Raw genomic sequence first — 12,200 nt, 5'->3', positions numbered from 1 at the left:
CCCAGTGGCCATGGCTCACGGGCCCAGCCGCTCCGCGGCACGTGGGATCCTCCCGGACCGGGGCGCGAACCCGCGTCCCCTGCATCGGCAGGCGGACTCTCCACCACTGCGCCACCAGGGAGGCCCCAGAGGTGCGTCTTTAAGGGCAATTAGGAGCTGTTAGATGGAGGCTCGCTCATTCACATCTCTGGAAGTCGATGACAGCTGACACTTAGGTAGGGCTGTTGACTGAAACACCTTTATGTGGCCTCTGCCTGTGTCCTGGGCCTCCTTAGAATGTGGTGGCTGGGTTGTAGTGTCCTGAGACAGAGAGTCAGGCAGAAGCTGTGTACCCTTTTATGACCCAGCCTTGGGTGTCATGCAGCATTTGTCTCCTACCAAATTCCATTCTTTGAAATAGAACTTTGAAATTCACAAGGCCCTGTGATTTCAAGGGATGGGAAAATACACCCCACTTCTTTTTGGTGGAGTGTCTGGACTAGAAGTACTGCTGTGGACAATTTTCTGAAAATACAGTCTTTTGTCCTTTGTCCACACAATTCCCACCCCTCTTACATGCAAAGTAAACTCATACCCTCCTCAAGACGTCTGAGAACTCACCTCGTTTATGGCATCAGGCTCAGGGTGGTGGTCCAGGATCCTATTGTTTACGTCACGTCCAAGCGCACGAGGTTCTGCAGTCGCAGTTCCATGAGTAAAATCCTCCGAGACAGTCTTTCTCACGCTGAAGGCCTGTAAGCAGAGGGGGCAGACTGTCTGCTGCCCACACGCTCAGCCTGCAGATGGTGTGGCAGGCGTAGGGTACGTGCTGCAGGCGCTCCCATTCGAAAAGGGAGACTGTCTTCAGTCCCGGTCAGTATCAGCTGTGGGATCCATCTGGGCACATTTAGGATTTCCTTCATTAGGGCTTTCAGTCCTCCACTCCAGAGCGCGTTCTCCGCAGCTCTTAGCTCTGACCTCTGAATAATCTTTCCCCTTCAGGGAGAATTGTCCTGTGCTTGCAGCTGAGTAATGTCGTCAGCCTGTTACCTGCACATAATATTCAAGGCTCATATACCCTCGTTTAAAATTGTTTGCAATGTCTCTGGCCCTTTTAGTCCAGAAGATGTTGATGCAGAGAGAAAAGCACAGGCTGGGCTGGATGAACTGAAGTGAGGAGGGGGAAATTGGTAGAAGAGAGCTTAAGAGCCTGAACATTTGCCAGTGAGTCGTATACCGAAGTGTCCATTTCTGCCACGTATTCTCTTTTGCTATAACTTTCCTGAAAGTGTATTTACTGCTTTCACATATCTGGGGCTGTGATCAGGGGAGGTATGTTTATAGTCTACAATAGTTCTAAAGTTCATCTTGGTTGAATTTTGACTGCAAGATGCTGTCACATGGGTGCTCTCTTAGTATTTCTAAATTGTCCTCTGCACGCAAGAGGATTTTCCAGAGGATTTTAACTGCTTCATGCCCGTTATATGTGTGTTTCACTTCCCAGATTGACATCGAATTTTATAGGAGGCCTGTTTAGAAGGATGCGTAAATAGTATTTTCAAGTAAGATGATTCTGCAGTTTATTAGATTTGAATCCCAGTTGTCAAAATACTGTTTTCTGTCTGAGGATTACAATTCTTGAAATCTAGTACAACTTCTACTAACAACCTACGTTTTCCGGGGGAGTACAGATTCTGTAAATAGACTGTATAAGAGTAACAAGGACAATTTGACATAAGGCACCTGAAAATACATAGAAAAGTTTTTCTTTTATTCTAAATTTTTATGGGTGTATAGCCTTAAGCTCGCAAATATTTGTGACTGTATTATTGTTTTTTTAAATCAATAACTTGACCTGGTTCAGAAAAGTTAGTTTTTTTCAAAGCATTTTTTTCTGGAGATGTCTTAGAGTGCAAGTTCATAAAGGATCATTACCCTTAAGAGTCCTTCCGTTAATCGCTATCCAGTCTTTTTTTTTGAAGTCAAAATGTTGAGTAAAAGAAAAAGCTGAAAACCACCAGATATTTTATTCTCCCCAATTAGTCATCCCATGGAAAAGCTCTAGGTTATGAATAATGCATTACAGTGCTGCAACAGATCACTTCATATAAGGCACACAAGGATGCGAATAAAAAAGAGAAAAAACAGGGGAGATGAAAGAACCAAATTAGAGACAAATGGGTAATTTAATACTGAAGTATCTTTCATTCAGCTCGATTTAACCAACGTTTTTATTGAACATTTGCTGTATTTGCTGAGCTTTTGCAACTGAAAAGGATGTGGTCCTTGCCTTTTAGGGGGTTATGAACTGCTGGGAGGGTGTGGGGTGGATGTTATAATTCTGTGTCATTAGTGCAGTAATCATGCACGCCGTGAAAAGATCACTCCTAGTGATGGATTCAGGGAGGTTTTTATTCTATTTTATTTAATTAATTTATTTATATTTTGGCTGCCTTGGGTCTTCGTCGCTGCGCGCGGGCTTTCTCTAGTTGCGGCGAGCGGGGGCTGCTCCTCGCTGCGGTGCGCGGGCTTCTCATTGCGGTGGCTTCTCTTGTTGCGGAGCACGGGCTCTAGGCGCGCGGGCTTCAGTAGTTGTGGCGCGCGGGCTTCAGTAGTTGTGGCGCACGGGCTTAGCTGCTCCGTGGCATGTGGGATCTTCCTGGACCAGGGCCTGAACCCATGTCCCCTGCATTGGCAGGCGGATTCTTAACCACTGCGCCACCAGGGAAGCCCTCTGGGAGTTTTTTGAGAGGAGACAGAATTTAAGGTTGATGGCAAATAATGCATCTGATTTGCGCAGGCATTCCATGCATATACAAGAGGTGAGAAGAAAAGGCAGGAGGACACAAAAATGTAGGATTATCTTCTGGAAAGGCTGAATACCTGATTTTGTTGAAAGGGAGAAATAGTACGGAATGAACTAGAATGGCGTATTGTAACTAGATCTTAACATGATCTGGAATGACGAAGAAAATTACCTTTTTTTTTTTTTCTGTGGGACCTAGGGTGTTATTGAAGAATTTGGGGAAGCTATGATGCATAATCTGATGGGAAATTTTAAGAATATATATCTGACAGCTCTGTGAGTGATAGTTTTTTAGTATTGACAACACGGAGTTAAGTTTTCTACCGTCAGAGATTTGATCTGATTTATGTGTGTATTTTTAGAGTGCCAAGAGGATTGTTTTGTGCATAGTTTTGCAGAGTGTTGATAAATTTACTTCGAATAAATAACGGAGAAAAAGGCTAAGCTCTATTTAGCTGCTCTGTTTCAATACCTGCTTACTTATGAATGTAATTATAAAGATGGTAGAATATCTAAAAGTTATGAAAGTTCAATGTCTTAAACTTGGAAAGTGTCACCATGTCACAACAACATGGCTTTTGTCTGTCTTTATTTAGCTCTATCGGGGTGGGCAAACTTTTCCTTAGAGTCAGAGTATATATTTTAGAATTTGTAAGCCATATGGCCATAACTACTCAGTTGTAGTGTCTTATTTAAGAAGAAGGATTTTGAAGCCAAGCTAGCCCTGGGCTCTCTTAATTGCTTTGTACCTCAGTTTTCTTATCTATAAAGCAGGGATAGTCACTGCCCATGGGACCGCTGTGAGGTTTAAAATGACTTAATATATGTAAAGTGCTTACGTTGTTATTATTGCTTTTGTTTTATTAACAATTCCTATTATATATAGTGGGGGGTGTATGGATAAGACAACTTGTTTTTAAATTCACAAGATCAAGAAGAGCCACACTTAGGATTCCGTGCAGGGACTACCATGTGTCCCCTTTTGGTCTTGGACCAGGATTATTACTTTTATTCTGTTAGGAATACTAGTATGTAATTAAGAGAAAAATGTTCACTGAAATCGCAAAGTGCAAAATAATAATCAATTCCCACAAGGAGAAATGCAAACTGTTACTAAATATATAAAATATTCAATTGTACTATTAATTACAGAAATAAAGATAAATATAGCAGCGAGCTACCATGTCATCTAAAAAAAGTGATACCAGTATGGGGTTATAACTGGAGAAGTTATAGCTTGGTTTAGCTTTTAAGCCCAATCATGATGGGAATGTAAATGTATAACCTATCCAGAGGCAACTTGAAAATTGAAATTGAGACAATTTGAAAATATGTATCAACCTTAAAACATGAAAAAAAAATCATTGTAATATTTAATATTATATAACCATGAAAGTTTACAGAAGGAAAAATTTTAGTTAAAATTGCTTCCAAGAAAGAGTCAATTTATCAAAAATAGTATGTATAATAAAATTCAATTATTATAAGAAATAGTATAAAAGCATATGCCCAGAAAAAGCATAGAATGATTTATAGTGTTTATTATTGAGGAGTGAAGTGTTGTGTTTGTGTTTCTTTCCTTTCCTTTGCTTAACTTGTCTGTTTCTTCTTCTCTGCTTAGTGTGTAAGTAATGTAAACTGTTAGGGGGCTGTTGCTATGGTCTAGACCAGGGGTTATAAAATTTTCTGTAAAGGGCCAGTAGTAAGTATCTTCAGCTTCGCGGATCATACCAACAATGTCTGCTGTAACTACTCAACTCTGACTTTGTAGTGCAAAAGCAGCCTTAGACAATCCAATAAAACTTGACTTACAAAGACAGGCAGTGGGTGGGATTTAGTCTGTGGCCCATAGTTTGCCAGTTCGAGGTCCAGACAAGAGATAACAGGTGCTTGACTGTAAAAGCGACACTTAGATTAGAAAGGTAGGAATATTACCAGAGGTATTTCAGAGATGTGGCCCCTGTGGGATTCACAGGTCTTGAAGACAGTCTGCAAAGCTGAAGGAAAGGGGAGAGTCAACTGTGACTTTTCAGTTTCAAATTTAGACCCCAGCTTGGAAGGATATTGAGTGATGCTATCCATCAGGATAGGGAACTCAGGAAAAGGACCAGGTCTTCGAAGGACAGGACAGAATCGACTTGTAACGTGGCGAATGACACGCTGAGTTTGCAGGAAGGCATTTATTTACCCGTGTGGACCTGGTGTAGGAATGTAGTGAGGTATGGAGCTGAGGATGTAGAAGTATCAGCGCATCAGTGATAACTTGATAGTGGACACCGTGGAAATTGCTGAGTTGCTGGCATTTAAACAAATAAACTCACAGGGGCTTTAGGAAGCCCACATTCGATCTCTGAAGATTCACCGAAGTATGCAGAGTGATTTGGATGATTCCCCATAACCTGCCCTCCCCCCTCCTCACTCTGGAAGCAGAGTTAGTTACCCGCCCACCTCCGCCTCCAAATTCAAGGCTAGCATCCTCTTGAATTTCATTAGCAGAGAATGCAAAAGGACTCCCTGGCTGGGAAGTCCTAATACTACCTTGCTAGTCCACAAAAGCTAAGTGCTACAACCAGATCAGACATAAAAGCTGCCTATTTTTAGGATTTTGTCCTGGGAAGCCAACCTACTGCTGAAAAATTGAAGCAGACAGAAGCTATTTCCATTTCAAGAAATTTATGATAATATGTCTTGCCCTCTTAAGGAGTTAATTAACAGTGGCGTTTTTGTTTTCTTCCATAAAAAAAAAATGTATGTAACTCAGGTCTCTTGTTGACTCTCAACGCAGGCAGTTGAAGAGAAACGGGTGCCCTGCTGGGTAGTATAGCGGTTTTAGAAACAAAACTGAACCAACAGACAGAAAGAAAAACTTGCACAGCATTTATGTCTCTCTTCTCTTTGGAGCCGCCTTCTCAGTTTTATTATTATCCTTATCATTATTAGGCAGAGATGTAGTTGTTTCAGTAAATAATTTTCGATGCCAAGTTTAAATGTTTCCATAGGAAAATTATCTTGATATTTTGGCCGCAGTGAAAACAATAGGAAATGGGAAAGAGATCCAGGGCAAATGCTTGATACTATGGATTGTTCCCCCGTTCACACAGTGCGAAAGCTGCAGTGGTGGCCAGCGGCACTAAAACAGTCAGACCACTTTCAGAAATTCAGCCACCTCTTAAACACTTAGAGGCTGAATTGAGTGAAAACCGGTTTTCAGAAGAGTTTCCAAGGAAGTAGAAAGTTTCCACACCCTACATCTTGTACTGAAAGAAATGGAAACTGGGCTCTGTCTGCCAAAAAGTCTGAATTGTTGTGTCACACGCTGCTGAACATTATAATCAGTAATAAAAATGGGAACATGCTTGATGCTGTATTAAAATGCACTTCGAAAAGCTTAGCCTAATAATATTTTTTGGATTTATTTTATTTCATTTTTTTGCAATGCTGACAATGTTTCCACACTCCCAATAACAATAAGAAAAACAAGAGAGGGGAAAAATAAATGAAATTGAAATAGAGAATCAGTGTATTGAATCAGCGTACTGAAAAAACCTGCTTTTTTTTCCCCCCCCTCAAAAATCACTTGGGAAGATCCTAGTATTGTCTATCTAATAAGCCAAAGACTAGGAGTAGACATTTTAGTTCTTATTTTTTCTGATTATGAACATAATAAATGCTCATATAAAAATTCAAATGATTCAGAAAAGTATAAGAAGAAAGTAAAAATTACTCCAGATTTCTCAGAGATAACCAGTGTTAATGCTTCCAGATATAATTCTAGACATCTAACTGCATGTATGTGTGTATAAATATTTAGTTTATATACAACATTGTGTATACATAATTTTACATAAGTGGCTGCACACTTTGGGCTTTGTTTGTTTATCCAACTTTTTTTTTAATTGAATGAATGATTCTTTAAATTCTATAATGGTTTACAATTCTCAAAAATTTCACACACATGATTTCATATAATCCCATAATATTTCCCTCCGCCTGTCTTGCCCCTCCCACTCTTCCCCTCTCCCCACTGGTAGCCACGAGTTAGTTCTCTGTATCTGTGAGTTTGTTTCTGTTTTGCTATATACATTTGTTTGTTTTATTTTTTAGATTCCACGTATAAGTGGTATCATACAGCATTTGTCTTTCTCTGTCTGATTTACTTCACTTAGCATAATATTCTCTAGGTCCATCCACGTTGCTGCAAATGGCAGAATTTCATTAGTTTTTTTTATGGCTGAGTAATATTCCATTTTGTATTTATACTGCATCTTTTTGATCCGTTTGTCTGATGATGGACACTTGGGTTGCTTCCACATCTTGACTGTTGTAAATAGTGCTGCTGTGAACATTGGGGTGCATGCATCTTTTCCAATTAGTGTTTTCCTTTTTTCTGGGTATATACCTAGGAGTAGGATTGCTGGATCATGTGGCAGTTCTATGTTTAGTTTTTTTGAGGAACCTGCATACTGTTTTCCAAAGGAGCTGCACCAACCTACATTCTCACCAACAGTGTTCAAGGGTTCCCTTTTCTCCACAACCTTGCCAACATTTGTTACTTGTAGACATTTTGATGATAGTCATTCTGACAGGTGTGAGGTGATATCTCATTGTAGTTTTGATTTACATCTCTCTAGTAATTAGCAGCGTTGAACACCTTTTCATGTGCCTGTTAGCCATCTGTGTGCCGTTTTGGGGAAAATGTCTATTCAGTTCTTCTGCCCATTTTTAAATCAGGTGGTTTGTTTTCTTGATGTTGAGCTGTCTGAGTTGTTTATGTACATTGGATATTAACCCCTTATCAGTCATATCATTTGCAAATATTTTCTCCCATTTAGTAGGTCTTTTTGTTTTGTCAATGGTTTCCTTTGCTGTGCAAAAGCTTTTAAGTTTAATTAGGTCCCATTTGTTTATTTTTGCTTTTATTTTCTTGCGGAGATGGATCCAAAAAAAATGTTGTTGTGGTTTATGTGAAAGAGTATTCTGCCTGTGTTTTCCTCTAGGAGTTATATAGTGTCTGGTCTTACATGTAGGTTTTTAATCCATTTTGAGTTTATTTATTTATTTATCTTTTAATTTACTTATTTATTTTTGGCTGCATTGGGTTTTCGTTGCAGCGCGCGGGCTTCTCACTGCAGCGGCCGCTCTTGTTGCAGAGCACGGGCTCTAGGCACGCGGGCTCAGTAGTTGTGGCGCACGGGCTTAGTTGCTCCGCAGCATGTGGGATCTTCCTGGACCAGGGCTCGGACCCTTGTCCCCTGCATTGGCAGGCAGATTCTTAAGCACTGTACTGCCAGGGAAGTCCCTTGAGTTTATTTTTGTATATGTTATTAGAGAATGTTCTAATTTCATTCTTTTGCATGTAGCTGTTCAGTTTTCCCAGCACCACTTATTGAAGAGACTGTCTTTTCTGCATTGTATCTTCTTGCCTCCTTTGTCATAGATTAATGGGCCATTAGTGTATAGGTTTATTTCTGGGCTCTCTGTTCTGTTCCATTGATCTGTGTGTCTGTTTTTGTGCCAATACCCACCTTTTTATTCAACAATATCTAGTTCATACTTCCCCAAGTCAGTAAATATGGATGTACTACTTGATTCTTGGTTTTATTATTTTATTTATTCTGTTACGTGGACGTGACACAATTTATTTAGTTACTCTTGTGGTCCTTTCGATTGTTTCCAATTCTTTGCTATTTGAAGAGCCCCAGGATGAACACTTGTCATCTGATCCTCTTATTACCAGAAATTCCCAGAATCAGAACTCATTCGTTTATTCCTTTGTTCAACAAGCATGTATAGAGCCGCCTGCAGTATGGTGGATATTGACTTAAGCACAGGGGATTTCAGGGGTAAAAACACAACTTCGTCTTGTAGAGTTTACATTTTCAGGAGCAAGAAACAGATCATAAATAAGCAAACAAATGAATAATCAATTCAGATTATGTGTTACGGCAAAAATAATATGGAGCGATGCTCTAAAACACGGTGGTCTCGTTTAGGTGGAGCGACCAGGAGGATATCAATGATGAGGGAATATCTGAGCTGAGGTCTGAATGTCAAAACGTGTCCTGGTGTATAAAGACCTGGGGCAGCACATTACAAGCAGAGGGAAACACAAGTGCAAAGCGCTTGAGGTAGAAAAGATCTTGTCATTTCGAAGGACAGAAGGAAAGCCAGAATGTCTGGGACGCTATGGACTCATGGAGAGAGTGTCCGGTTAGTAAGAGTGAGATGCATGTCAGGGCCATTCACGTGAGACACTGCAGCCAGTATAAGGTGTTAAGACTAAAGTCTTACTGCATTGGGAAGCTGCTGGAGGGTTTTAGGCAAAAAAAAAAAAAAAAAAAAAAAAAAAAAATGTGGTATGGTAGGATTATGAGTTTAAAAAGATCATTCTGTGGGCTGTGGGAGATCTGGGGGCCGCTGAGAGCAGGGCAGTCAGTCAGAGTATATTTCAGTAATCCAAGGGCGAGTTAAGGAAGGGGAGGAGCTTTTGAGGGGTGGGGTTCTATGTAAAGAATTCTGCGTAAATCATGGTACACTTGAGGTACCTCTTAGACACAATTGTAGATATACATTAAGCTGTTGGAGATCTGAAATTGGAGCTTAGGACAACCGTAAGTACTAGAGAAGTGCATTTGGAAGCCGTCAGCATCTGGGGAGTGTTAAAGGCTTGGAGCTGGAGACGTAACTTAGGAGGAAAGTACAGAAGGAGAAAGCAGCGGGATGAGGATTCATCTGTGGAGCCCTCAAAGGTTTCCAGGCTGCACCGAGTCAGGGAGCCAGTCGAGGAGGGTAAACTGGAGCAGCCGTGGGCGGGGAGGAAAGCCAGGAGAGTGGAGCCCCGAGCCAGGCGGAGGCGGCACTGCAGCGACTGCAGAGCCGCGAGCGGGCTGAAACCCTGCTCTGGCCTGAGTCCAGTGCAGACTCAGCAAAGTGACCACTGGATTTGGCCACACGGCGGTTACTGGTGACCTTCGGGAGGGCACTTTGAGCGGAGGGGTGGAGACAGAAGCCTGGTCACCGTGGGCTGGGGAGCGAAGGCGTTCTGAGAACATGGAGACCAGGACGGACAGTCTTCTCAGGAAGTTTACTTTGAAGGGGAGAGAAAATGTCGCTGGATGGATGTGGAAGTGAGATGAAGAAACTTTTTAAAACGGAATATTCTGAGCGTGTTTAAATTCTGATGGGAATGATCCTGTAGAGAGAAAGAAATTAATAGTGCAAGAGAGGTAAGTTAACATCAAGGAACCTCATTCTTTTTCTTTATTTTAATTTTTTATAGAGTAATTTTTATTTTTTTTTATATTTATTTTTTAATTGAAGTTGATTTACAATGTTGTGTTAGTTTTAGGTGTACAGCAAAGTGAATCAGCTATCCAGATACATATACCCACTCTTTTTCAGATCCTTTTCCCATATAGGTTATTACAGAGTATCGGGTAGAGTTCCCTGTGCTGTACAGCAGGTCCTTGTCGTTTACCTGTCTTATAAATAATAGTGTGTATCTGCCAATCCCAAGCTCCTATTTGTCCCTCCCCAACCCCTTTCCCCTTTGGTAACCGTAAGTTTGTTTTGTATGACTGTGAGTCTATTTCTGTTTTGTAAATAAGTTCATTTGTATCTTTTTCTTTGGATTCCACGTAGAAGTGACATCCTATGGTATTTGTCTTTCTCTGTCTGACTGACTTCACTTAGTATGATCATCTCTACGTCCCTCCATGTTGCTGCCAATGCCATGATTCACTCCTTTTTGTAAGGAGTCTCATTCTCCATTAGACAAGAAAAAGTGGGATCCAGGGAGCAGGGGCGGGGCTGGCTGAAGGAGGCCTCTGTCGTGCAGGAAGGACGGTAGGCAGTGTCCATGCAGACGCGAGTAGGTCGTTAGCCTTGTGGTGGGTCTATAAGGGAGTCCTCAAAATAGATCTGTTTTCTCAATAGAGGAAAGATTACCGGTTAGGAGTATCGTGAGAGGAAAAAGTAGTGGAAGCTGAGGCAGTAAGAGAAAGTATACAACGGTTGTTTCAGAAAACCCTAGGCATGTGTCGTAAGATTGTCAGTCAGTGTTTAGCGCCCACGCTGAGAGGTGCTTATTAATTTAAGTGAAGACTGGAAAGCATGGCTATACCTATTTTTTCTCCATCTCCGTGCAGCTGCATGGGCACAGGTCTGGGATAAAGAAATAACCTTAACAGGTTTATTAACTAGTCTGGGGTTTTCTTAGGTGAGTACGGCAGAGAGAAAAAGACGCAAGGGGCTGAGGGTGTTGGCAAAGTAGTGGACCATGGAATCTAGGCTGGACAAGGTGGGAAATGTGGAGATGAGAGAGTGATATATAGGCTGAACGGTGTGCCCCCCAAATTCATAACACTGAAGCCCGAATGCCCAGCACCTCAAGATTGTGACTGTATTTGGAGATCGGACCCTTAAAGTGGTAATTAGGTGAAAGTGAAGTCGTTAAAGTGGGCCCTAAGGCAGAAGGACCCGGTGTCCTTATAAGCAGAGGGGATTCGGACACAGACACACACAGAGGGACGACCCCGTGAAGACAGACGGAGAAGACGACCATCTGCAAGGCGAGGAGAGAGGCCTCAGTAGAAACTGACCCCACTGACACCTTGATCTAGGACTTCTAGCCTCTAGAAATGTGAGAAAATAAAATTCTGTTGTTTCAGCCACCCAGTGGTACTCTGTAGTCATGGTAGCACTAACAGACTAATACTAAAAGGTATCATGAATATCATAAAAAAGAAGTGGGGTCAACAAATTATATGTTCAGCTGACCACAGAGAATAGTTGGCAAGAGAAGCTGAGTACGACTAAGCTTGGAAAATGGGAGGTGGTAGTGAGGAAGCCAGATGCTTAAGAGCAAGATGACGCAGGTGGTGAGTTTACTGGTGACGACAAAACCAAGGGTGCGACTCTGGCAGTGCTCAAGGTGGGCGGAGGAGAAGGTCACTGGGAGAAAGGAGCAAAGACGGAGAGGACAGGGTATTGGGTAAGCCCTTCATGCGGACGCTGAAATCACGCACCAGGGTGGCAGGAGTAAGAACGAGGAGGGAAAGAGTGAATTAATGAAGAAAGTATCCCACAAATGAGCGAGAGAGCACACAATCAGGATATCCTAGATGATAATATTGACAGAGGCAGGGGGTGTGGTCTGGTCGCCTTCACTTCAAAGGAGGAGGGAGGAGAAAGAGGAAGAGATGGTGGGGAACAAAGAACAGGATGACTTCACCTCTAGACCCTGAGCAAACATTGGCCTTTAGTGAGAAGACCACCAGGGAGACAGTGTCCCTCTGGAGGAGGACCTCCAGGTTCGCTCAGGAGAAGAAGGGGAAGGAACAGATGAGAATCAGAGTTGAGGGAACAGGAATTTGCTTATTCTGGGCCATGAGTTCCACGCGGAAGACAGAGTGAT

General features: G+C 42.0%; 1 protein-coding gene across 2 annotated transcripts in view; it reads left to right on the top strand.

The window, feature by feature from the left end:
* Window positions 1–12,200, top strand: part of KCNJ16 (potassium inwardly rectifying channel subfamily J member 16) — a 316,412-nt gene that overhangs the window by 15,298 nt on the left and 288,914 nt on the right. The window lies entirely within an intron of this gene.

This window comes from Physeter macrocephalus, chromosome 14, assembly GCF_002837175.3.
Source record: "Physeter macrocephalus isolate SW-GA chromosome 14, ASM283717v5, whole genome shotgun sequence".
NCBI classification, from domain to species: domain Eukaryota; kingdom Metazoa; phylum Chordata; class Mammalia; order Artiodactyla; family Physeteridae; genus Physeter; species Physeter macrocephalus.
Note: the sequence above shows the minus strand (reverse complement) of the source record. Positions and strands in the feature narration are given on the sequence as shown.